Below are 24622 nucleotides of genomic sequence, written 5' to 3'. Positions count from 1 at the left end.
GCAGTATCTATCTTACCCCTAGTAAGATAAGCCTCTACATCCTTACATTTGTCCTCTAGCCATCCCTGCTTAGCCATTTTGCACTTCCTGTCGATCTCATTTTTGAGACATTTGTATTCCTTTTTGCCTTCTTCACTTACTGCATTTTTATATTTTCTCCTTTCATCAATTAAATTCAATATTTCTTCTGTTACCCAAGGATTTCTACTAGCCCTCGTCTTTTTACCTACTTGATCCTCTGCTGCCTTCACTACTTCATTCCTCAAAGCTACCCATTCTTCTTCTACTGTATTTCTTTCCCCCATTCCTGTCAATTGTTCCCTTATGCTCTCCCTGAAACTCTGTACAACCTCTGGTTCTTTCAGTTTATCCAGGTCCCATCTCCTTAAATTCCCACCTTTTTGCAGTTTCTTCAGTTTTAATCTACAGGTCATAACCAATAGATTGTGGTCAGAGTCCACATCTGCCCCTGGAAATGTCTTACAATTTGAAACCTGGTTCCTAAATCTCTGTCTTACCATTATATAATCTATCTGATACCTTTTAGTATCTCCAGGGTTCTTCCATGTATACAACCTTCTATCATGATTCTTAAACCAAGTGTTAGCTATGATTAAGTTGTGCTCTGTGCAAAATTCTACCAGGCGGCTTCCTCTTTCATTTCTTAGCCCCAATCCATATTCACCTACTACGTTTCCTTCTCTCCCTTTTCCTACACTCGAATTACAGTCACCCATGACTATTAAATTTTCGTCTCCCTTCACTATCTGAATAATTTCTTTTATTTCATCATACATTTCTTCAATTTCTTCGTCATCTGCAGAGCTAGTTGGCATATAAACTTGTACTACTGTAGTAGGTGTGGGCTTCGTATCTATCTTGGTCACAATAATGCGTTCACTAAGCTGTTTGTAGTAGCTTACCCGCGTTCCTATTTTCCTATTCATTATTAAACCTACTCCTGCATTACCCCTATTTGACTTTGTGTTTATAACCCTGTAGTCATCTGACCAGAAGTCTTGTTCCTCCTGCCACCGAACTTCACTAATTCCCACTATATCTAACTTTTACCTATCCATTTCCCTTTTCAAATTTTCTAACCTACCTGCCCGATTAAGGGATCTGACATTCCACGCTCCGATCCGTAGAACGCCGGTTTACTTTCTCCTGATAACGACATCCTCTTGAGTAGTCCCCGCCCAGAGATCCGAATGGGGGACTATTTTACTTCCGGAATATTTTACCCAAGAGGACGCCATATCATTTAATCATACAGTAAAGCTGCATGTCCTCGGGAAAATTTACGGCCGTATTTTCCCCTTGCTTTCAGCCGTTCGCAGTACCAGCACAGCAAGGCCGTTTTGGTTATTGTTACAAGGCCAGATCAGTCAATCATCCAGACTGTTGCCCTTGCAACTACTGAAATAGCTGCTGCCCCTCTTCAGGAACCACACGTTTGTCTGGCCTCTCAACAGATACCCCTCCGTTGTGGTTGTACCTACGGTACGGCTATCTGTATCGCTGAGGCACGCAAGCCTCCCCACCAACGGCAAGGTCCATGGTTCATGGGGGGTGAAATAAATAATATAAATTACAGAAATCGTAAGGTTTTTCATGACGAATGGTGACGATTTGTTCATGCCAGACAGAGGATTGTCACTGATAACATTTCAAAATATATTTATTAACAGGATTATCGAGGTGAATGCAGGGCATACAGCGTAAGTTACAGTACTCAGTCGTAACTCTTCATTTATTTAAAGGATCCCCTAATATTAGCCGGCCGCGGTGGTCTCGCGGTTCTAGGCGCGCAGTCCGGAACCGTGCGACTGCTACGGTCGCAGGTTCGAATCCTGCCTCGGGCATGGATGTGTGTGATGTCCTTAGGTTAGTTAGGTTTAAGTAGTTCTAAGTTCTAGGGGACTTATGACCACAGCAGTTGAGTCCCATAGTGCTCAGAGCCATTTGAACCTTAATATTAAAAAAAAGAGAGAACAGTGAGGATACATTGATACACTGCGAGTGCTGGAGCAGTCAATGCAATGATCTATACCAACCGAAGCAAAGAAGGAATGTAGAAAGAGGGCAATGTGGCACATCACGTCAAACACGCGTGGTTGCAAATAATTTATAAAATTATCAAAAATAGGCAACTAATAATTATTGTCCTTGGATGTGTGTATTCGTTAGGGGCAAACATTCGCATTCGCTAACGCACTGGAGTCCAACGGAAATGGGCAGTGGTATCAGTCACGAGCAAAATCGAAGTTGACACAACGAGCTGACACGATACATTGGTTAACAAATACTGAAATTACAAAAAGGTTAGTGCATCGGACTGAAAACACAAGTGGAGGTAGCACACGACTCAGCAAAGCACACACTATGATATTACCCTCGACGCTCGAACTTAGGTAACAAAATGTGTAACATAATGGATTCAGCACTTCTACAAACTACACTGTCACATTCAAGTGTCTGAATCCACAAATGAACAACACAGCTCACTTGCTAATTCTCCAAAAGGGTGACAGGCAGGACTCTAGCCCAAAGCCGCAGTCCCTCTTTGTGTTGAGGGGAGGGGAGGGGGGGTTCAGGGGAGACATCTCAATATTTTTGACCAATTTCACTACAACACTATACCTCCGCACGAGGTTAAGCTAACAAGGGCTATGTTTTGTGATTCTGTGATTCTGACCGCTCGCAGAAACATTCGAAATTCACTTGTTCATAGGCACTTATCGTTTATGGTCCTTTATAGGAAGCATGGATAATGGAGAGGACTTATAAAAACAAAGTAAATGTACAAACTGCCCCTTCTCGTCCTGTGGCTGACTATTAACTTGACAGACTGATGTACGAGATACAATCGGCACTATAAGCACGCACGACGTGTCACCAATTGGAGCCTTGACTAATCCGTTTCATCGTACGTGCCATTCCTCGTATGAAGATGCTTTTTAACGTGTGTGCGGAGAGGGACTGCGAGTGTCAGAACGCCTTGCGCTGGTGTTCCAAGCATTCTCTGTTGAGAGAACGGCTTATTCCATGCATTGAAACGTTTGTTTCTATAAAAATATTCGTTCCGGAAAATAATGACGAACTGATGAGCCACACACAGTAGTATGGTCTATTTTAATGTTTCATCTGTCCTGTAAGCCATAGTGACTGCAGCTTGCCTAGAGGCCGAGTCTAGGAAACCATAGCCAAAACCAACTGTAAAAGGACGGATTAGTCCAGAGGTTAGTCTTTAGAGAACAAAGAATGTTTGAATTGAGCAGAAATGACTCACGCCATTTGGGCAATATCCATGACTGTGTATCGGGGCAGACAAAATATACATGTCTTTATAGAGAACCAAGTGACTCAAATTAATTGCAATGTATGAGTCTTTCTTTTCTGCGGAGGATCCTGTCAGTGGGTTCATATGCTTCATTAGCTCCCACCTAAGCTATTGGAGGACCTTTCTTTTCGTCTTTCAAGAGGATGGGACTGCTTTCATCTTATATCAGAACGTTCATGAGCAGCTGAATACCACTGCTCAGTGATGCGCTGTTGCTGTTTTAGTCATCAACCCACCTCCTTTACAAATATGTGGTTTCCCGTCTTGCGAAAACGTTGAGAATGTTATGTATAATCCACTTTTACCAAGAAGACTAAACAGTTTAGAGAATCACATTTCTCGTACAGTTGAGCTGGTAACATATTCCTTTAATCTAAGCAGAATCCGAGAGGAAAGGAAAACGTGGAAGACACTGACAGGGAGAAGGGACAGGATGATAGGACACTTGTTAAAGCATCCGGGAATCACTTCCGTAGTACTAGAGGGAGCTGTAGAGGGCAAAAACTGTAAAGGAAGGTAGAGATTGGAATACATCGAGCAAATATTTGAGGACGCGGGTTCGCCAGTGCTACTCTGAGATGAAAAGATTGGCACAGGGGAGGAATTCGTGGTGGGCTACATCAAACCAGTCAGAACACTAATGACTCAAAAAAAAAAAAAAAAACAGTAGATACGCTGGGACGATGTGGGCGAGAATAAACTACCATTTAGACATCGACAGTATCCCCAAAGTGCTCACATGAAACGCTTTTATCATCAGAGCAGCGTTCCTTCTGTGGGCGAGTATGTGAACTTAGAGCAACTTGAGGCCTCGTAACCTAAGACTTTACGAAAACAAACAAACAGAACTAACATATTCCCCCACCTCCTGTGTGAATTTACTACTATCGAGACGTCAGGGAGCTCACATACATATGAAGATGGACAACGAACGTAAATCTCTGACTATATTGTATGCCTTTTTAATAAAGAGAAAATCAATTTTAAAAGTCCGCAGCGGATAAAACTGTGTCCCGTAGCGGGCATCAAACCCAGACCATTGTCTTAAGTGAACTATAGTCGTATCACATACATTAAATCAGTTTTCCTCTTGGACCGCCGTTTTTAATAGTACTAACTTCTGTCCTTGTATTCAAGATGAGTCACTTTAGGTATAACAACTTCCGTCCCCCCTCCCCCAACCCCAACCATCTCCACAGGTATTTCTTGAATGTAAACGGTCTGAAGCCTCGATACAAGGCCGGCGTTAGAACACTGTTTCGCAATAGCCGGTTGCAGCCGCGTTTCCTTTCAGTTTTAACACATTTGTCGAATTTCTTTTGCAAAAAGTGTCAGTGCTAGTGCTAACACTAACATGCATTGTATCACTGTATTTATGGTTCCAAGGGCTTTCGAAACATTAAAGGATATACAGGATGGTCCATTGATAGTAACCGGGCCAATTATCTCACGAAATAAGCATCAAACGGAAAAACTACAAAGAACGAAACTCGTCTAGCTTGAAGGGGGAAATCAGATGGCGTTATGGTTGGCCTGCTAGATGGCGCTGCCACAGGTCAAACGGATATCAACTGCGTTTTTTTTTAAAATAGGAACCCCTTTTTTATTACATATTCGTGTAGTACGTAAAGAAACATGAATATTTTAGTTGGACCACTATTTTCGCTTTGAGATAGATGGCGCTGTAATAGTCGCAGACGTATAAGTATATGATATCACGTGACAGTCCGCCAGTGCGGACGGTATTTGCTTCGTGATGCATTACCCGTGTTAAAATGGACTGTTTACCAATTGCTGAAAACGTCGATATCGTGTTGATGTATGGCTATTGTGATCAAAATGTCCAATGGGCGTGTGATATGTATGCTGTTCGGTATCCTGGACGACATCATCTAAGTGTCCGGACCGTTCGCCGGATAGTTACGTTATTTAAGGAAACAGGAAGTGTCCAGCCACATGTGAAAAGTCAACCACGACCTGCAACAAATGATGATGCCCAAGTAGGTGTTTTAGGTGCTGTTGCGGCTAATCCATACATCAATAGCAGACAAATTGCGCGAGAATCGGAAATCTCAAAAATGTCGGTGTTGAGAATGCTACATCAACATCGATTGCACCGGTATCATATTTCTATGCACCAGGAATTGCATGGCGACGACTTTGAACGTCGTGTACAGTTCTGCCACTGGGCACAAGAGAAATTACGCGACGATGAAAGAGCTTTTGCACGCGTTCTAATTTAGCGACGAAGCGTCATTCACCAACAGCGGTAACGTAAACCGGCATGATACGCACTATTGGGCAACGGAAAATCCATGATGGCTGCGAAAAGTGGAACATCAGCGACCTTGGCGGGTTAATGTATGTTGCGGCATTATGGGAGGAAGGATAATTGGCCCCCATTTTATCGATGGCAATCTAAATGATGCAATGTATGCTGATTTCCTACGTAATGTTCTACCGATGTTATTACAACGTGTTTCACTGCATGAGAGAATGGCGATGTACATCCAACATGATGGATGTCTGGCACATACCTCGCGTGAGGTTGAAGCGGTATTGAATAGCATATTTCATGACAGGTGGATTGGTCGTCGAAGCACCATACCATGGCCCGCATCTTCACCGGATCTGACGTCCCCGGATTTCTTTCTGTGGGGAAAGTTGAAGGATATTTGCTATCGTGATCCACCGACAACTCCTGACAACATGCGTCAGCGCATTCTCAATGCATGTCCGAACATTACGGAAGACGAACTACTCGCTGTTGAGGGGAATGTCGTTACACGCATTGCCAAATGCATTGAGGTTGACGGACATCATTTTGAGCATTTATTGCATTGATGTGGTATTTGCAGGTAATCACGCTGAAACACCATGCGTTCTCAGAAATGATAAGTTCACAAAGGTACATGTATCACATTGGAATAACCGAAATAAAATGTTCAAGCATACCTACGTTCTGTATTTTAATTTAAAAAACCTACCTGTTACCAACTGTTGGTCTAAAATTGTGAGCGATATGTTTGTGACTATTACAGCGCCATCTATCACAAAGCGAAAAAAGTGGTCCAACTAAAACATCATATTTCTTTACGTACTACATGAATATGTAATAAAAATGGGGGTTCATATTAAAAAAAAACAAAAAAACCCGCAGTTGATATCCGTTTGACCTATGGCAGCGCCATATAGCGGGCCAACCATAGCGCCATCTGGTTTCCCCTTCAAACTAGACAAGTTTCGTTCTTTGTAGGTTTTCGTGAGATATTTGGCCCGGTCACGATCAATGGACCACCCTGTATAGCTGCATTTAAAGAAAACTATTCGAGATTGAGTATATTAGTTGATAGAAGCGGATTTTGACAACTGAATTACGTGTCATTCTGCGTACTATGATTCACCGAAAACCTCATTTCAGTACCCTGAATCCTTCACGAAATAAACCGTATGTTGTGTTGTGATAGAACTCTATTCAACTCTCCGTGCTCCTCATGGCCCCAAGATCAAAGTCGAGTAATCGATCTATTCCGAATCGATTATTTGATATAAAATCTACTTTGTTCGTCACAAATTAATAAAAAGTTCCATATGATGTAACGAAACAGGTACTTTCAAACGCTGCACAAAATTTCTTATATGTCTCTTTTCGTAACGATTATTTATATTTAGTTAATCAGCATTCTTCATATGGTCAAGGTTTTCGTATTTTCTCTTTTAGAGATTATCTTCAGATTTGTTAAGATGTAATAGGTGTCAGAAGCACTTCTTATAAGAAGAAGATCTATATACTCTACTCATGAAATTCGATTCTCTTCTTTCCATAGCATTATTATTATTATAATTATTATAATAATTATTATTAATCTACGGAAATTAAATATTGCCCTATCACCTTAGAAATAAAAATACAATATGTACATAATTTACAAATTTACACACATATTATTTATATAATTTATCACACCTGCTGTAGTGTCCAAGAAGTCCTAAGAATTTCCACAGTACGAATTTTGAGTGGATCTTCCAGAATGTGTCTGACGGTGAGTCCTAGGACTTCACAGGTGTACTCTGGTGCGGTAGGCTTTGCGCATCTCTATAGTAGGTCACCGCATCACCTTTGTTGGGTCCACACCCTGTTACGTGTACTCCACGTCCTCCGCGGCAGATCAAGCTCCCCTGGTCCGTTGTTGGCACGAGAAAAACTCTGGAACTCTGCTGGAGTAATGTTACACCACTCTTAAGCTTCGTGTGGACTGAAGTGGGGGATGTTTGGAGCGGTCTTTTGATTTGGGCAGCAGGTATGTCCCCATGAGTCGGCAGCTGCTGGTTATTGCAGGCCATTTTATATTCCCTGAGAAAATTATTCTTTCATCTCTGGTTAAGTGGTGGAATGTGACTCAGGACAGGTAGCCAGAATACCGGAGTGGCCTTGATTGTGCCAGTCACAAAACGCACTGCTGGATTTAGTTGCGTAGCTACCAGCTTCATATGACTGTTGTTTAAAGAGACAGGGCTGCAACATTCTGCCGATGAGTAGACAAAGCCAAGGGCGGAAGATCGTAATGTCGAAGACGAACAAATCCATGTTCTACCACATAATTTTTGCTGAATATTATTTCTTTTCCTAAGTTTAACTTCTGTCTTTGTCAGATGTTGATTAAATGATAGAATTCTGTCGAACATATCTCCAGGCTAACGTATATATTTGTTACGAGCCAAGCTGAAAGCCAAGAAAAATACGTCCACTTCTCTGTTGGCGAGGATATTATTCAGATGAAAGTAAGTAGGATGAGTTCTGTTTGGGTTCGATTGGAGTTCCCATTTAGGAAAGTATTTTCCCATTTTACTTACATCTCTTGTCCATATTAGGCGGCCTCGATTCATTTCTCCTGTGGCTCTATCACCCCGTCGTCAGCATAATCAATCTGTGACTGAATGACTGGTTTACTTGCAATATACAAGGTAAATAGCAACGGACTGAGGCTGCCTGTTTTATGTCTTCTGGTCGTCGGTAGTGTTGCCTATAATTACCTAAGATGGTATTTCATAATATTCTGACTAGACAAAATGTAATTAAAATTCTCTAATGAAACGTAATAGCATAATATGCATAATGATAATCCGTAAAACCTTTATTTTGGCATTTCTTATAATTTTTTGTGTAAGCACCTCTTTCTGTTTTTTACAGCCAGGTACAATGAAAATATTACAAACACGGCTTGCATGCGGACAGAATGGACATTTCGGGGGCGATGCACATGGTTAAGTAGATGCACTGAGCTACCTGTATTATTACCTAACAACGTAGCTGAAATTACCAAAATTTGAATCATTAGGCAAATCGTATGTGTGACTTCAGGCTTGACTATCAACATGGAAATGACGTGAACAGGTAACAACATAAAAGGCATCAGCGAAAGGTGGATCGTTTTGGCAGCACCACTTGCGTGCGCGAAGGTTGTGGTGAGAGTCTTAGCAAATGTTCCAGCAGCCTACAAATGTGCGTATGTTTACAAGATAGCTCTGCATTTTTTCATTTTTTGTCTAGTGTGAAAATAGCAACACTAATTCACATGACGTTAGTGCATTGTTTCATTTTTTATGAACAGAACGCAAGTGACCGAAGATTATTAGAATTGTCTTGTTTACTATTTTTATAGCATACTAGGAAGCAGAATTGCATCTGAACAACAAAAGACTACAAGTAATGTATAGTCGACAAAATAAAACTGTTCGCAGTCCTGATAAGGCCGGGTTCCTTCGAACGTGTACAGTGTTCAGCAACGCTAACGAAACACAAACTGGCCACGGCTGCAGCACCACGTGTAACACACTTTCAGCAGTGCATTTCTTCCCTTCTTACTGTAAGAATTTCACTTATGGACCATTTTGATTTTCTGTGATTGTGTATAATACCCAAATATTGCTTTATAAACACACCAAAAATGTTTTGCACCATCCCGATTCCCAGAACTCCTGAAGAGAAACGTTGACTGTGTTTATTGTATCACACACACAGTCCCTTTAACTGTTCAGGTTTGTCACTAAACCTGGCCAAAGATGTTAACAACCATGCATGAGCAGCGCCTATTAGACGGAGGGGGTCCGACAGCCGATCAGTTCCAGTCATTCCACCAGGAAGGAGGTGCTCTGCTCGTGTTGTCTGTAGTTCAACCATACCTAGACGGTCAACACCGCGGTTCGATGGCGTCGACATCGTTACTTTGTGCCAGGAAGGGCTCTCAACAAGGGAAGTGTCCAGGCGTCTCGCAGTGAATGAAAGCGATGTTGTTCGGACATGGAGGAGATACAGAGAGACAGGAACTGTCGAAGCATCGCTCAGGCCGCCCAAGACTACTACTACAATGGATGACCGCTACCTACGGGTCATGGCTCGGAGGAACCCTGACAGCAACACCTCCATGTTGAATAACGCTTTTCGTGCAGCCACAGGACTCAACCTGTGCATACTGCACAACCTCACTCCCGATGTCCATGGCGAGGTCCAACTTTGCAACCAAGACACCATGCAGCGCGGTACAGATGGGCCCAACAACATGCAACATGCTGAATGGACCGCTCAGGATTGGTATCACGTTCTCGTCAACAGTGAGTGTCGCACATGCCTTCAGCCAGACAATCGTCGGAGACGTGTTTGGAGGCAACCCGGTCAGGCTGAACGCCTTAGAGACACTGTCCAGCGATTGCAGCAAGGTGGAGGTTCCCTGATGTTTTGGGGTGGCATTATGTGTGGCCGACGTACGTCGCTGGTGGTCATGGAAGGTGCCGAAACGGCTGTACGAAACGTGAATGCGGACGGATAGCGTTGCCGGTGCTGGATTTTGCCCACGAACTGACCTCTCGATAATGTCTCATAAATGCTAAATGGCATTCACTTCGGGCGATCTGGTTGGCCCAGTCATTTGCTTGAACTGTTCAGAATGGTCTTAAAACCAATCTAGAGAAATTTTGGGCCGGTGATATGGTGCACTATCACCTATAATAATTGCATCGTTGTTTGGGAACACGAAGTGCACGAATGGCTGCTAATGGTCTCCGAGTAGCCGAACATGACCATTTCTATTCAATGATTGGCTGAGTTGGACCTGACGACGCACTTCATTCCATGTACACACAGCTCACTCCATTATGGAGCTACCATCAGCTTGCAAAGCGCCTTGTTGACAACTTGGGTCCACAGTTTGTTATTTCACGCGGTGTTGCTTGTCTGTTAACACTGACTACTCTTGGCCACGGCCACTACGTTAAGGGAATCTGTCTGCCTCTTCAATGTCCGTGGTGAGAGATGATGCCTGAAATTTGATATTCTCGGCAGACTCTTGTCATTGTCGGTTCAAAAATGGGACTTAACTTCTGAGGTCATCAGTCCCCTAGAACTTAGAACTACTTAAACCTAACTAAGGACATCACACACATCCATGCCCGAGGCAGGATTCGAACCTGCGACCGTAGCGATCGCGGTGTTCCAGACTGTAGCGCCTAGAACCGCTCGGCCACTCCGGCCAGCTGTCATTGTCGGTCTTGGAATATTGAATTCCGTAACGATTTACGAAATAATATGTCTCATGCGTTAAAAGTCAGCTAATTCGCATCTTGCGCCCATGATCACATAGGAAACTTTTTCATACGAATCACCTGAATACGAATGACAGCTCCGCCAATGCACTGCCTTTTTACACTTTGTTTATGCGATGCTATTTCAATGGTTCTGAGCACTATGGGACTTAACATCGGAGGTCATCAGTCCCACAGACTTGGAACTAATTAAAGCCAACCAACCTAAGGACATCACACACATCCATGCCCAAGGCAGGATTCGCTCCTGCGACCGTAGCAACAGCGCGGTTCCGGACTGAAGCGATACTATCACCATCTATAGATGTGCATACCACTACTCGGTGACTTTTGTCACCTCCGTGTACTTTAGTCGAGCCTAACTGTCTCATATTAGCCAACTCTCTCATAACAGTCACCTTTCCTCTGTTTCAAAATCATTTTCGGTAATAGTGATATCACTTGGTTAAATTACAATAATGAGAACATAAACAATCATTTCCTCAAATTAAATTCTAATTGCAGTAAGGAAAAACGTAGTGCATTCTGTCATCTGACGTCTGTACCTTCGTACCCTCACATTACTGTAGTTAATGAATTCCCATTTCCTAGAAAATTATGGAGAAACGAACTATAATTTCCACCGGTAGACAATATTCTACGCTTGTCGTGTCATGTGGGAAGGTCGTAGTATTTTGTACGTGCCGATCATTATTCAAGTCCAAACAGTTTTTAGTAAATATTGTCTGACAGAATTTAAAAGTCTTATTTAGACCCATTAGGATGATTACTTAAACTTGGTTTTCAGAGGATATTTGAAAATTTTCTTCGAGAGCAAGAGTTATGAGTTTGTAGTGATAAAGCTATTCTCTCTTATTCAAGTTCCTCTTAATGAATTTTTTCTGCTCCATCTGCTGTCCCGTTTTTCTGCTATTTCTGAGTATAGTTTTATGTATACACACTAAAAGTTCTCTTCAGCAATTAATGCGTATCTGATCATTTTCTAAACTGGTTGTGATAGTGAATTTTAGCGTTCCCGAATAAAAGGCTGTGGAGCATGGCTGTTACGTTTGAGTAAGTAATTTGAAAAAAAAGAAGCTCTCTCATCGCCAGGTTAATTCGGCCAAAGAAATGTATAATTATTCCATTAGTTACTTTCTCCTACATTTTTAATGTCGGCTGTCTGCTGTCGTAGCCCATTAGCGCACTGCCCTAGCGGATAGGTTCGACGTATGTCCCACATTGACTTTTGCGGTTATTTCAGGCAATATTGCTTGTCTGTTAATAACGACAACTCTTCTCCAGGCCCACTGCTCTCGCTCGTTATGTGAAGGGCGTCGGCCACGGCCCGTGGCAAAATATGGTTCAAATGGCTCTGAGCACTATGGGACTTAACTGCCGTGGTCATTAGTCCCCTAGAACTTAGAACTACTTAAACCTGACTAACCTAAGGACATCACACACATCCATGCCCGAGGCAGGATTCGAACCTGCGACCGTAGCGGTCGCGCGGTTCCAGAATGTAGCGCCTAGAATCGCTCGGCCACTCCGGCCGGCCCAGTGGCAAAAGGTAATGCCTGAAATTCGTTATTATCAGCACACTCTTGACACTTTGGATCTCGGAATATTGAATTTCCTAACGACTTTCCGAAATGGAATGCCCGATGCTTCTATCTCCCACTACCATTCCGCGTTCAAAGTCTGTTAATTTCTGTCGTGCGACCATAATCACATGGGAAAAATTTTCACATGAATCACATTGGTACGAATGACAGCTCCACCAATACACTGCCCTTTTACACTTTATGTTCTCGGTACTACCGCCAACCGTACATCGCATATCGCGATCCTATGGCTGTTGTCATTTCAATGCACGTTGCCACTATAACCCAACATAGGCATTACGGACGAAAGCGTTGCCACAATTTGTAACGTAGCTCTTCACGCGGAGTGGAGGCTCGAGTTGATGCCAGTTAAAACAAACAACACGTCAATCTCCACATCTCAAGCGGCCCAAGTTGTATTTTATTGCTGCATATCCCGACAACCATTAGGCGAGACGCCTTCTCGACATGACTATAACTTGCTGGCACAGCTGCGGTTCTTGAGTTACCCGACAGCGACAGGCGGTGCTAAGTGCTGTGCGTCGTCATGCTAATCCAGTTATACCTGATGGATGGGTGGCGTCTGCGGGATGGGTCTTGGACACCTCGCTACTCTCCCCCCTCCACCTTCTCTGCGGTGATGTCCGTCATTATAGTACTTAAGGGTGTTTACCTGCCGCCGCCTAGCACAGTATGTGCGCGCCGATCTGTTAACCAAAACGTTGTGGTGGGCCATAGTGCAACACAAAAGACTGCCTCCTTCGTTAGGGATGGTAGCTACAATTACACTTAAGTGCTTGCTCCTAATTCCAGGAAGGGAACAGTGGGATAGCGTTCTTGGTATTCCGTCGCATTTTTAATTCAACCAGGAGCCATAAAAGAACGACGATGATGGTTACGAAACTCATTGAAACGTTGCGAGAAGACGACGCCACGACTCGGCTGATAACCCGAGCAGAATTCATCAGTGGAATACGCAGAGAAAGACTGCAATCGCATACGATAAAACTAATTGAAGAAAATTACTGAGATACAACAAACTACCTGCAAATAATATTAATCAAATAACCAAAGCCCTCAAGGCAATCACATCCCAAAATTACTTCTAATTTGAAAAGGAATTTTGCTTACAAGAAGGGCTTCCAATGGGATCCCCAGTTTCAGGAACACTGGGAAACTTATTCATGAACGACATAGAAAACATAATCTTTGACACAGTCATCACAAAGAAAGTATACAGAATTGATTACTGGTACAGATATGTGGACGACATAATCTGTATGGTAGATGAATCAACAGAGAAAATTAATGAACTTCATAAAGATATAAACAACACACATAAAAACATTCAATTTACCACGGAAAAGAAACACGAAAGCAAATACATTTCTTGGACATAACCATAAAGAGAAAGAACAAGGAACACACATTTGACATCTTCAGAAGAGCAACAGCCACAGACATAATTATACATGCTTCATCCAGCCACCTGCAAAATCAAAAACTAGCGGCACTACGACACATGTTACACAGACTGAAAAAGATTTCACTCAGCAAAGAAAACTATGAAAAAGAATTACAAACAGTACAACTCATTGCCACAAACAATGGTTACAGCACGCATGTAGTACAAAAACTCAATCAAAAAATTAAAACACAACTAAAGGGAAACAAAACAAGCAGAGAGCACAGGACCCCATAGACACTACTCTTACACAACAACACAAAGCAACAGACAAGATAGCAAATTTACTAAAGAAATAGGGATTACAAATAGCTTGCAGAACAAGGAACACAATCCAGTCACATTTACAAAGAACAGAAAATCAGATAAATACCATGGAGTAGGTATATACCAGCTAGGGTGCCAAAAATGTAAATCAGTATGTATGGGGATGACAAGCAGGAACTTTAAAACGAGATATAAAGAACATATAAGAAGTTGGAAATACGGAAATAGCCATCCAACTTCGCCTAACACCTGATGAAACATGGACACGAACCATCCAACATGGAATATGATATGACAGTCATCAGAATGAATAATCACAACAAAAAGCTCCTGACATTGCAAGAAAACTTTCACATACAAAGAGCCATTGCAATGGAAAAGAAAGTACCCAACGACTACCTCCATAAAACAATAATTCTCTGATCATAAAAGCCACCAAAACAATAACAAACCGAAACGTATCCAGGATAAATAATTAATGAACCTCCTTCCCCTCTTCTGTCTCTCTCTCTCCTCCCCCCCTCCACACACACACACACACACACACACACACACACACACACACATATAGAGACATGAACTCATATTTAAAAAAAATAAAAAAGACGCATTTACACAAAGCAAAATACACACACACACACACACACACACACACACACACACACACAGCCACACACACACACACACACACACACACACACACAAACCAATATTTATTATTTAAAAAAATCATTTACGCACAGCAAAATACGCACACGCACATAAACAACAAATGAAAAATTTCAAACACAACACAAACAAAAGACGCCAGATATCGACCAGCTGGAGTATGAAGACTAACTAATAATCTCCAATACCACACACAAGTTTTAACAGCACTGGAGATCGTAAGTAGCACCGAATGATACTAAACTTGTGTTACAAAAGTTGCTTCTAACCTAAAAAGCAAGATAAAAACACGACAAAATGTAATGTAGCAGCGTATTATATCTGTCACATAATACGCTTGTTGTATGTATAAAAGGAAACATGTATTTCAGGCCACTAATGATGCTTTCCAAATAAACTAGAGAAACGCGTATGGCACTAAACAAACTGCCTCTATTTAGTTTCACAGACGGTGCACACCTCGACGAATTTAATTTTATTGTAATTGAAACCTAGGTCAAGGTTTATAATAAGACTACATTACGCATCTGGTTGACAGATTCTTTCGTCTTTTCCAAGACACTGAATCAGCCAAAATTTTCGCAATAATCATCGGTCAGAAATGCACCGTTGTGGACCTGCTGCTATAAAACTACAGCCAGTCAGCGGTGAACGCGCTTAGCAGTCTGCACATAAGCCAACCTGATCCCATTGATACCTATTATGCTAGACGTCAGTCAGCACTTGTTAGCTAACCATGATGGTTACAGCTGAAAAGTCAAAGCTAGGCAGACTTTAAATTCCTATCGTTTTCATTCGGCCCAGTAGCATCAAATGCGTATTCGGCCACTAAGATATGACATGATGAAGCGGGCCTCTTCCCAAAAATATATGATACCACTGAGCAAGCCAGGGAATGCGTCCATGTATCCAACGTGGTCACATGCGTTTGTGTTTTCTGGACAACGGACGTCGCCTTGGCACACGTGTCACCAATCCAGCCCGAGCCCGTTGCAGCATCCTTCATTGAAGCCAGTACACTGAATCAATCCTTGAGATATGAAATGATTCGCAGTTGCGAACATAAATTGTCTCCAGATGTATAATTGAAAGGCTACAATGCCAATTTGTGCCTGATTGGGACTCGAACCCGGGTTTTCCGCTTCACGCGAGCGGTCGCATTAATCGCCTCGGCTATCCGAGAACGACTCACTACGGCGGCGCGGACCTTCCGTCCTTTACGACGAACCTGCACCTACCTGTGAACATTGTCTCAGCATTTCATCAGTAGGGAAGCGGAGCGAAATCTACTGTACTTCGACGTGAACCAGGCTGCAATTAAAGTCACTAATCTACGTTTCTGGAGAAAGTTTTCAAACGAGATGAAAGGTTGGAAATTTTGTCCTCAATTAATATATTCTGAAACTTATGTGAACAAGTATCACTGCCAAGCTCGTGCTAGTCTCAGCACAGTCACTCACAATCCCTTTCACGCACGTTAGCAAGTTTATCGTGTTGCATTTCCCGAAAACGTAATAGCGACAAAAATAGGGATTGTTTTTGATTGAGAATGCACGACAAATATTAAGTCTGTCTATATCTAGTGCAGTCACAGTATTTAGCCACCGACCTGCTCAATGCGCCACGCGGAATTTATGTCTTTTCTCGTCACAAAATTCACTTAAAAATTCCGAAATATCTACACAGCCATCGGAATAATTATGCCGTCATTTTACAACAATTTTGATGTATGAAACACTGCTAGATCCGGCAACTTATCATTTCTATCTGAACTACTACTACACACGTCCGAACTGTTTCATGGCTAGGCTCCTACTTAGAGGTGGGCAGGAAATCGCGTATCTGTTAGAAATCACAGTGACTGAGAAGTCGCAGATATCACAGTAGCAACTTTACAGAATCTAACTGCGATTTCAGTCACAGTTAGCAGTCGCTAGTAGTATTTCACATTCAAAGACGTGAGCCATCTATTGGTCGAATTTAGCACTGCTTTCTGCGATTTCAGTGACAAGTCGCAACTAAGAGTCGCAAGTAGCAACTAAAAAGCGCGGTTAACAGTGGCACCTGTTGGCCAAAGTTCGTACTACGTCCATCTTTGCGGTACGCTATGGAGTCCAACTGCGATTTCCGTGACAAGTCGCAACTAAGAGTCGCAAGTAGCAACTAAAAAGCGCGGTTAACAGTGGCATCTGTTGGCCAAAGTTCGTACTACGTCCATCTTTGCGGTACGCTATGGAGTCCAACTGCGATTTCCGTGACAAGTCGCAACTAAGAGTCGCAAGTAGCAACTAAAAAGCGCGGTTAACAGTGCCATCTGTTGGCAAAAATTCGTACTACGTCCATCTCTGCGATACGGCATCGAGTCTAACTGCGAATTCCGTGACAAGTCGCAACTAAGAGTCGCAAGTAGCAACTAAAAAGCGCAGTTAACATTCTTTGTCGAGTTCCATCTGTTGATCACTTTCGTACTTCGTTATAAGGACATGAGATGAGATCGATGTATGGTCGAAGAATTGAACCACAGCCTATGTTATTGGCGGCTGATTCGATCCCATTCGTTAGGTCTACGTCACTGGGATTACCCCAACTAGTTGAATTTCAATTGTTGAAAATTCCCCGAGTGGGGACAGTATTACCTGATTTTCTTCCATTTCGTCTCTGGTCGTTCAAGGGTTTACTTCTTGTTTCTGCCAAGATGAAACGATCACGGAGGAGCGAATTGTGGAATCATTTCACTGTTCTGGATGAAGAGTATGCAAAATGTGGTTTATGCGGCAAAAAGTTGTCGTACAGAACCAGCACGACGAACTTGAAGAAACATATCGAAAGGTCGCATGTAATGGTGAACTTTGCGACAAATTCTTCAAGATCCGTCGACCCTGTGTTGCCAGAGCCAGGTATGTTGCAACAACTGAGTGTTTTATGGGATGATTAATTGTTTTTTGTCTGCACTCTTTTTAAAACAGCGCTGTTAATACCAAGAAAACAACATGCTAGGCTGGGTGATATTTTAAGTAGATCATTTAGAAAATTTACTCTTGGGGCTAGGATTGTACTTTCAATTTTCTACCTATGGTATATGCGTTTGTAAGTGTAATAATCCCCATCGAGCTTAACTGAAATTTGAACGAGATATTCTCGCCGTCCGTGGCACTTGAAATGTGCGCCATTGTGTTGTGCTCTTGGCAATGCCACGTGATAGCAATAGCCAATAAGAATTCGACATAAACGCCCGAGGCAGCCGTTACCAACATGCGCGCACAACGTTTACACAGGGAAACACTTATAATTTCTTCAAACACGACCATTTCCTGTGGAAATTGCGCAGTTGTTCCTCAAATAGTTAAATGACATTAACTGTCCGAATTATAGTGAACATTTCAGCTTCTTTAAGTATAAAATTCGAGTTGAAAATATAGGCACTTATGCAGTTTAGCAGGTACGGAAAAAATTTTTCATTTTTTTTTCAAAATTTGATCTGACTCATCATCATGTGTCGTTATGCGGTGGGGGGAGTCTGCAGTGCCCCCCCCCCCCCCATCCCCCCACAGGCTTCATTAGTGTCAAATCAATATTTTCGAATCATAGGCGGCCGCTGCCGCGGCCGCATTCCAAAAGAAAAAACTCCCAACCTAACCTCAAGTGGGCTACGCTACAGATCAATATGTTCATCAAATTGCTTCATATTACGTATACACGTTCTTTAAACAAGAGTACATCAAACCATGTATTAGGTTTTCGAAATTTCGATATTTCATTTTTTTGCCATGTTGGACTGCGTTGCGTTTAGATTAAGCGACAAAAGTTAAAGTTCTTAAAACAATTTTTTTGATGTAAATAATTGACTGGGGCGAAAATAAATATCGTATTCGTAATCAGCGTATCACATTTGACTATAATCGATCAAATTTTGAAAAAAAAATGAAAAATTTTTTCCGTACCTGCTAAACTGCATAAGTGCCAAAATATATAGCGTAGTGTAACAGGCTGCAAAGCAACCCGCGAGCCCGCTCTATTTAAACTAGAACGTGGAAGTTCACTTCCCTGAAATTTATGTTCTACGTCAGACAGTAATTAGAAATAAGTTTCCACTTTTTTTGTTGCTGTATAGTGTAACTCAAGGCTGCGATTTGATTTTGATTGTACCAAATTAACATCGAGTGAAGTGCGATGTAATTTAAAATCTGAATGGTGTATTGTATTTCACGTGGATCTTAATTACTGTTATATAAGATTTCAAACTTGAAGTGGCGCGAGGAAAGGTTTACATTGCACGTATAATTAATAGAACAGAACAGAATCTTTATTTGCCTATCGGTATGTTATCCATACAATTGGCGTCGTCAATAATTGAATACATAAAAGCAAAATATAATTATGCAAGTATTAATGAGCAGGACAAATATACATATGCCAAAATAATGGTAATAATAAAATAATCGTAATTACAGTGGTACTACACAGTGTTAACATAACAGCAGTAGTAATAGTTAATTACATTTATCACATATTATACAAAAGTATCTATATAATTATGTGTTATCTTATGTAGAAAAAAAGTGTGAATGCTTATACATTACTGTCGCACACCTATAGTCATACTTCATTATGTAGTTACCACCTGGTTACTGCTAGTGCATATTTCCTGTCTATCACTGTTTAGAAACTCATCAGTTGAGAAGTATAGCATACATTTGAACCACACTTCTATGGGATGCTTCAAACTATTCATTAATAGAGTGCTTTCTGTTCTTATGATTTAATGTCAGTCTTGAGTATGAAGATCTAGATTACTGTTATTTTGGATGTTATGAGCATGGAGTTGGGATCTTAAATTAAAATTCTTAATGTAAGTACACATACGGGGCAGAGTCATTATCTTGAATTCTTTAAAGCGTTTTTTTGCAGCTTTGTCTCGGTGGTGGATGCAATATACATCTGCTGTCTTCTACCACTTCAAGATGGTACTTTAATTCACTGAGTTACCCCAAAACAGTATTCCATACAGCAATCACGAATGGAAGAAAGAAAAATATGCAGAAATTAATAAATGTTTACTAATAATGCATCTCATGTTGTGTAGTAGGAAGAGAGTACTAGCAAGTTTGCCACACAGATGATTTATATGCTTATCTCATGTGAGTTTTTGATGTAAATGCAATTCCAGTAATTTAACACATTTTGTGTCTTGTTTAAATGTCTTTAGGGTGAAGTAAACTACCTCCATTTTTATTTTCTGTATTGATAATTGATTGGCCCTGCACCAGTCACTGCTCATTTCACTTACAACTTTGTAGTATTCTAAAATATATTTCTGATTTTCTCCATCAGTGATGAGTGTCATGTCATCAGCATACAGTACTTGGAAAGTAAATTGTACTCTAAATGTATATCCTGCCTCTGTTGCTGACACAATCTGTATGCTGATGTTCAGCTTATTGTTTTATACGTGAAGCCTCTCTTGCAGTGGAGTTGCCAGAAGAAGGCACCACAGCCAGCAGCACACAGGGGGAAGCAGTTCCCTCCACATCAAAGCATCAGACAGCCATCACAGAATACGTTCCCAAAAGGATGGGACAGATTCAAAAGAAGAAGGTGGATAGCAAATTAATGGGTCTGTTCACAAAAGACTATCAACCTTTCTCTATTGTAAATGACTCAGGATTTCGTAGTTTTGTACATGCACTGAATCCTGCTTATGAAATACCGAGTAGAAGGACTGTAACAAATGTAATGTTGCCAGCAGCATATGCAGAAGCAAATGAGAAAGTACAACAAAAGCTGCAAGGCATAAAGACAATCTGTCTAACAACAGATTGCTGGACATCAGCTTCTAATGAAAGTTACATAGCTGTGACTGGACATTTCATAAATGAACAATTCAGATTACAGTCTGTACTGCTGGAATGCAGTCATTTCAGTGGTGCCCATACCAGCTCAAATTTGTCCACAGCTTTGATTAAAATTACAGACAAATTTAGTCTTGGTGGCAAAATTTTAATGGTGGTCACGGACAATGCACCAAATATAAAAAATGCTATTTCCACCATTCTCAAGTGGAAACATTTTGGTTGTTATGCTCACACTCTTAATTTAGTTGTGCAGGATGCACTTAAAAATGTTCATGAAGTTCTCCAGAAAGTCAAGACAATTGTAGGTTTTTTTAAAAGGAGCAGCAGTGCAACAGAGCGGCTCTTAACATGTCAACAGAACAGTGGCAAAGTAAACATCAAGAAATTGATCCAGGACTTGCCCACAAGGTGGAATTCAACCCTGTTCATGTTGGAACGTATTGTCGAATTGTCAGAGGCAGTGAAAATTACAGTTGCCCTTTGTAACAGGCCCACAGATCTTCCGTCACTGTCAAATGATGAGTGGGAAATCTGCTCCGAACTCTGTTCGATTTTGAAACCGTTTGAGCAGGTTTCGAGGCAGCTCAGTGCAGAGGAGTACCCAACTGGCAGCTTGGTAAGTTAATAAATTACATTATTTGGCTCATGTAAGTTCAATGTCATTTTATCGTATACTTTCCTTATATGTTGTGTAGTTGTTAGCATATTTTTCTCAATTTTCAGGTTATAGTCCTGACACGTGGACTTCTGGCAGTATGTGACGAAACAGCCAAAAAGCAGTTACATGAAGTTTCAATGAAAGTTGTTGAGGCACTAAAAGGAGGTCTTACAAACCGGTTTTCGAATCTTGAGCAGAGCAGGTCCATTGCCCTTGCTACTCTGCTGGATCCACGTTTCAAATTGCTGGCATTTCAGAACCAGGCAGCAGCAGACAACATGAAGAAACAGTTAATTAATATTGTTGCCCAGAAACTGGAAAAATGTAGGCCTGTAGGTATTCAGCCTTCACAATCTGTTGAGCCAAATAATTTGGCAACTGAGTCCTTGTCTGTGTGGGGCATATTTGATAAGTTAGTGAAACATGCACAGCCACAGGGCACAGTACAGTCATGTGCTATTGTAGAGGTTCAAAGGTACATTGACAGCTCAGTCATCAGTAGAAATGAGGATCCTCTGGCTTGGTGGAGACAAAATCAGTACATATACCCAAACATTGCAAAAGTAGTGAAAGAGAGGTTTAATGTTGTAGCAACTTCTGTGCCTTGTGAGAGGGTCTTCTCAAAAACAGGACATTTAATAAATGACAGAAGAACCCGCCTCAAGCCATCGAATATAGAAAAACTAATATTTCTGAATGCCAATGGTACCTGTGATTAGTGCTGGTAAGTGATACATCATTAGAACACAGTACATTGTTAAACTACTCATAATCAGAATAGTTGTATATAAACAAGAATAATTATTATCTTCAATATGTTCCTTACATGCATACACTGTCTTGCAGAAAATTCTGGAACCGTGTGAGGTTTCCTTCCATGGAGGTAACTAGGCACTTTCAACACAAGCAAACAAGACCACACAACTGTATGATGCCTAGCAAAATGTAAAATATGTGAGTATTTGTGTCCAATGTGTGTAGGAAACCTTTTACTCTTCTCGAGCCCATGTTGTCATGTAGAAAATTGTGAACTCATTTGTATTTTTATTATATGCAGGTAACTGGGCACTTTCAACACAATCAAACAAGACCACACAACTGTATGATGCCTAGCAAAATGTAAAATATGTGAGTATTTGTGTCCAATATGTGTAGGAAACCTTTTACTCTTCTCGAGCCCATGTTGTCATGTAGAAAATTGTGAACTCATTTGTATTTTTATTATATGCAGGTAACTGGGCACATTCAACACAAGCAAACAAGACCACACAACTGTATGATGCCTAGCAAAATGTAAAATATGTGAGTATTTGTGTCCAGTATGTGTAGGAAACCTTTTACTCTTCTCGAGCCCATGTTGTCATGTAGAAAATTGTGAACTCATTTGTATTTTTATTATATGCAGGTAACTGGGCACATTCAACACAAGCAAACAAGACCACACAACTGTATGATGCCTAGCAAAATGTAAAATATGTGAGTATTTGTGTCCAATATGTGTAGGAAACCTTTTACTCTTCTCGAGCCCATGTTGTCATGTAGAAAATTGTGAACTCATTTGTATTTTTATTATATGCAGGTAACTGGGCACTTTCAACACAAGCAAACAAGACCACACAACTGTATGATGCCTAGCAAAATGTAAAATATGTGAGTATTTGTGTCCAATATGTGTAGGAAACCTTTTACTCTTCTCGAGCCCATGTTGTCATGTAGAAAATTGTGAACTCATTTGTATTTTTATTATATGCAGGTAACTGGGCACTTTCAACACAAGCAAACAAGACCACACAACTGTATGATGCCTAGCAAAATGTAAAATATGTGAGTATTTGTGTCCAATATGTGTAGGAAACCTTTTACTCTTCTCGAGCCCATGTTGTCATGTAGAAAATTGTGAACTCATTTGTATTTTTATTATATGCAGGTAACTGGGCACTTTCAACACAAGCAAACAAGACCACACAACTGTATGATGCCTAGCAAAATGTAAAATATGTGAGTATTTTGGTGTTTCATAATTCATGCTAAGAATAATTTTGCCTGAATAAGTTATTTAGGATGTATGGGATAGAACTAGGAACATGAATGAAATAAATGTTTGGGCTCTGATTCACTTTGTAACTGTGCAAAGTTGAGTGTTATAATGTATTGCACTAAGATAATAGCATAATCCTTACACTATAAAGGATCACAAACAAGTCATTCGTCATACACTGTGGGCTTACTAAAATTTAATATTTTTTCCTTTTGTTCCAGATACCTTTCACTTCCTGCAAGTATTTCACTGTGGCATAAATGTGAGTTAAATCACTAGCATCAAAAGATAGGTAACACAGACCATTGATATCACTTCCAAGACTGTGTTTTCTTTGTCATATTAGTTTCTGTTTGTTGAAAAACACAGATTTAGTTTTGTTGATATATGCACGGCAATGAACAATTTAATGAGGCAGAGACCACATATTTTTAACCAGAATTTCATCATCATCCACTACTATATTTAAATCTTATAGATCGTCAACTATTTGTTCATTCGTTTGTCCACAGAAAGGTGACAGAGGAACAGGTCATACTGGGAGCAGTAGGTCTGTGACTTGGATGGAGCACAGTTACTGATTTGATGCCATTAAGGCACAAGGCTTTTTAATGATTAAAATGGTGAGTGAATGTAAGTACTGGAAGTGTTATTTCTGTATACTAAAACCTGCTGCTTTAAGTTATGTTTCAGAAATATCTTGAGCACCTCGACTTGAAAAATAACAGGAATACCATCTAGAATATTACAAGTGAGGACAGTCAGTCAATGATAATCCATGAGCTTAGGCTGAAGGAAAAAAATTCTATACATGTAATAAAAGTTGATTGTAATGTGTGATGTTGTAGACATACAATAATCTGTTTTGTGCTATCTTTTACATAATGAATTTGGTGACAACATGTGGATCAAAACTGGAATAAGCAAAGAATACCAACCAAATTTAAAACCCAAAAACCAGAAAGAGCCACGACCAGCGGTGGAACACACGCAAGTTTGAAAAATTTGTTCTACATGCACACTAATAGTGATTCTTTTCTTTTTGTTGTTGTTGATTGTAGATGTACATACATGTCCCTGTCTCCTGCTAAAAATGAACCATCCTAACTAGCAAATTTTACTTTGTTATTTAGAACTTTTTTAATTGC

At 40.8% G+C, this 24622-nt stretch overlaps 1 long non-coding RNA gene across 1 annotated transcript; it reads left to right on the top strand.

The window, feature by feature from the left end:
- Positions 1–21991: 21991 nt before the first annotated feature.
- On the top strand, positions 21992–24316 carry LOC126234894 (uncharacterized). Its single transcript, XR_007544787.1, has 8 exons — positions 21992–22160; positions 22283–22390; positions 22842–22912; positions 23016–23086; positions 23190–23260; positions 23364–23434; positions 23696–23736; positions 23987–24316. It is a non-coding gene; the product is annotated as an uncharacterized LOC126234894 (long non-coding RNA).
- Positions 24317–24622: the final 306 nt, after the last annotated feature.

The sequence above is a fragment of the Schistocerca nitens genome, chromosome 1, assembly GCF_023898315.1.
Source record: "Schistocerca nitens isolate TAMUIC-IGC-003100 chromosome 1, iqSchNite1.1, whole genome shotgun sequence".
NCBI lineage: Eukaryota > Metazoa > Arthropoda > Insecta > Orthoptera > Acrididae > Schistocerca > Schistocerca nitens.
This window is presented reverse-complemented; position numbering and strand designations above follow the sequence as displayed.